At 42.3% G+C, this 3,886-nt stretch overlaps 1 long non-coding RNA gene across 1 annotated transcript; it reads left to right on the top strand.

Moving 5' to 3' along the window:
- Window positions 1–263: 263 nt before the first annotated feature.
- Window positions 264–3,046, top strand: LOC119867200. The gene is made up of 2 exons (XR_005382658.1): window positions 264–1,549; window positions 2,526–3,046. It is a non-coding gene; the product is annotated as an uncharacterized LOC119867200 (long non-coding RNA).
- Window positions 3,047–3,886: the final 840 nt, after the last annotated feature.

A 3,886-nucleotide genomic window follows, 5' to 3' on the forward strand; every position in this document is an offset into this window, starting at 1 on the left:
TATAGATATACTAGTGGTTCTTCATTTATTATTGGACCAATACTGATACATAATACAAAATATATTCTCTTACCATAATGGAATTAATCTAAAAATCCATAAAAGAATGATTACAGGAATATCTCCAAACACTAGGAAATTAAACAACACACTTTTATTTATTTATTTATTTATTTTTAGAGAGAGAGAGAGAGAGAGCATAAGCAGGGATGGGGAGGGGCAGACAGAGAGGGAGAGAAACAATCTTAAGCAGGCTCCATGGTCAGTGTGGAGCTGGACCTGAGGCTCAATCTCACAACCCTGAGATCACGATCTGACCAGAAATCAAGAGTTGGACACTTAACTGACTGAGCCACCCAGGTGCCCCAAAACAACACACTTTTAAATCATGGGTCAGGGACGCCTGGATGGCTCAGATGGTTAAGTGTCTGCCTTCAACTCAAGTCATGATCCCAGGTCCTGGAATCGAGCCCCACATCGGGTTCCTAGCTCAGCGGGGGGTCCTGCTTCTCCCTCTCCCTCTTTCTCTCCCTTTGCTTGTGCTCTCTATGTCTCTCTCAAATAAATAAATTAAAAATCTTAAAGAATATATAATGAATCAAAGAAGTCTCAAATGACATTAGAAATGTTGAACAGCAAATATACCAAGTTTTTCATGCTACTCTGTAGCACCTAGAATACATTAATACGTCCTCTATTAATTGAAGGGTATCTTAGGTGGGGTTCCCCAGAAGCAGAGCCTGAGACAGGGATTCTTGTACAAGTGACTTATTGGAGGAGCTCTCAGGAAGAGTGGATTAAGGAAGTAAGGGGAGAGGAGAAGTCAGGAAAAGAGCAGCAAAGCTCTTTTAAGGATAGCAAAGCTATCCTTAGCAGGAGCCTACCTCTAGAACATAATAACACCATACAATTAACCCCCTTCAGACAAGGGGCTGTGGCCTTTACAGTATCAGGCAGTCATTGGCTGCAAGCCAAAGTGAGGGCTGTTTCCAGACATCTCTGGGATAGCCAGCTCCACTGGGCAGAGGTCAATTCTCCAGAGAAAGGGAAGCCCTGAGCCATAAGCAGTCAACACTTAAGAGTAGCTGGGGGCTGGGTGTGCTAGCCTGATAAAAGGGTCTATCTGGGCAGGGCATCAGCAGCATCCATTAAAAAGGGTTTCAGAAGAAATTTATTTGTCATGAGACGTCTAACACATTTTCTTTTATTTTGAGACAGAAAGGCATCATCTTTCACTATGGTGTGTGAGCATGGAAACAGCATTTAAAAACATGGTTTCCTTCTACTGTCACAAAAAAATAATTCTTAAAAAAAAAAAAATCTAACGAGAGAGCAGCTTTGGAATGGCAACTGCAAGAAACCTGTCCTTACAATTAGCCACACATCTAAGGAGACACTGATGTGTGCTCAAGGGCATTAGGTTGCCTCCATAAGTGAGGTGAGCTTGGAGAACACCAGCCCAGGGGGTGCTCAGGCTCTCTGCTCTCAGAAGCCACAGCAGTGTTCCAGAACCAGGTGGAAGCCGGGGGTTCTCTTCCAGCTTTGCCAGGTAATCACCGTGTGACCTCGGTGACTCGTTTGTTTTGCCAAATCTGTGTCTTCGTCTGTAAGATCAGGTAATCACACCAGGGCTTGCTACCTCTTAGGTGGTTGTGAGAAGGAAATGAGAGAATACATAAGCAGGGTGCCTGGAAGCCCCAGCTTTTGCTAATGAAGCTCCTAGGACCAAGTTTGCAAACACCCACACAGCCACCTTAGGTTGCTGAGGGATTATTAGTTCTTCCCCAAAGACAGAGGTCAAAGGAACCATGAGAGGAAACTTGTGTGGGTGAGGGTAGCTTGACCTTGGTGTCTGACGGTGGGGGCAGGGTGGTTGGGGAAGGAGGCCCCGACAGCTCAGCTTGGTGGAGAAAAGAAAATAAGAAGGGAGATTGTTGGGCTCACCCTCACCATTGCCTTGAGTTGCCAGGTGAGTGCCTTCAGACCTCAGCTCCAAGGGTCCCTAGCACTGGTGTCACAGTTGTTTTGAAAGGTCAATAGGAGAACTGTAGGTGGGGACTCATAGACCTCAGACAGTTGTTTATCCACCTCTCTTCATCTTCCAAACCCTTGGGCTAGGAATTACAATCTAAGCCTTTCTCCCTTTCATAGCTGCTCTTGGCAAGCAAAGCCAGGTGGAGTCACTGGTGAGGAGTGGTGGCCGTGGGGGCCTGGATTTCTGATGCCTGCCACGCTCTCCCTCGAGCTCTTCCACCCCTACTCCAGTCCCATTCCCTAAACCTGAGGGTTCTAAACTTGTCCCAAATACACTGCCCCACCATTCTGGATATTTTTCTATACATCTCCGATTGCACGTTGCCCTAGTTTCTGCTGAGTGTGTGCTTAAGAAGGGAATTACCGAGTGTGTAGGGTATGTGAATGTTCAACTGAAGTAGATAATACTAAACTATTCCCACCCAAGTCATTACCTCAATTTCTCTTCTCAATGGCAACTTTTTTTTTTTTTTTTTTTTTTTTTTTTTTAGGTTCGAGAGTGCTTTAATGGGGAGCCCTCCTGGGCGAGGTTCCATGACTCGGAGAGGTGGCCTGAGTCAGGGAAGTCGCTCAATGGCAACTTATAAGAAATCCTCCAGACCCATGTCCTCTCCAGTATTTCATATTGTCAGTAGTGCTGTTCATAACAGCAAAACCTAGAAACATGCAAATGTCCCCTCAGCGGTTGGGTAGGTTAATAGGTCATGAAATATGTACACAGTGGACTATAATATAGCATTTAAAAATGATCAACTGGGGAGCACCTGGGTGGCTCAGTTGGTTAAGCATCTCTGTCTTCAGCTCAGGTCATGATCTCAAGGTCCTGCGATCAAGCCCCGCATCAGGCTCCATGCTCAGTGGGAAGTCTGTATCTCCCTCTCCTTCCTGCCACTCTGCCTACTTGTACTCTCTCTCTCCCTGTGTCAAATAAGTAACATCTTTTTTAAAAAATGATCAACTGCCATGCCACACAATATAGATAATTTTATCAATAAAATCATAGGTGGAAAAATATGTCTGAAAGATTACATAAAACAGGAGACCCTTCCTATAAACACACACATACAACATATTTTTAATAATGCATTTAAATACCAAAAAGAAGTATATAGAAAGCAAAGCAGGTTGTGATGAGCACAGGATGAGGGTGTGGGATGAAAAAGGATAGTTTGATAAAAGGTATCATGTGAAAAAAAAAAAAAAGGTATCATGTGGTTAATTTTAAGTTATTGTCAAGGTCCTAGCTTTCAATTTAGGTATTATGTTCTCAGATATTTATGGCATTATTTAAAATAATCCAATAACTAACTAAAGACCATACATGAACTAATGATGGTCATTAGTTCACAAACCAGGGACTGCATTCATTCAGTTCTATACACATATATATATTAGTTTTCTAAATGGAAGAAGGGAGGGAAAGAAGAAAGAACAGATAGAAGGAAGAAACCACTAACCTTAGAGAATTAACAGAAGTCATTCAAGACAGAGCTTTAGCCTAATGCCCTATACACACTGGTTGGTTGGGTATTTATTTGTGAATCATCTTTTTTTTTTTTTTTTTTTTTTTTGCCTCCCTTCATGCTTTGCCCTCCTTGTGCCATTTCACAAAGATGGGCATCCATCTTCATAAAAAAATATTTATTTTTTTTAAATCTTTAGAATACAAGAACTATTCAATTTTGCAACCAATTCCTAGGACCACAAAGTCTAAACTAAAATGGTGGCAAGGAGAGTTTGCCCTTATTTTGTATCCAGTTGAAAGAGAAAAAAAAAAATTAATCCTTTCCTAATAGCAGTTAAAATGGGTGTTCTCAAGTCTTGGTGGTATAATAATCACCTGGGGGCTTTT

This window comes from Canis lupus, chromosome 32 (assembly GCF_011100685.1).
Source record: "Canis lupus familiaris isolate Mischka breed German Shepherd chromosome 32, alternate assembly UU_Cfam_GSD_1.0, whole genome shotgun sequence".
Lineage (NCBI taxonomy): Eukaryota > Metazoa > Chordata > Mammalia > Carnivora > Canidae > Canis > Canis lupus.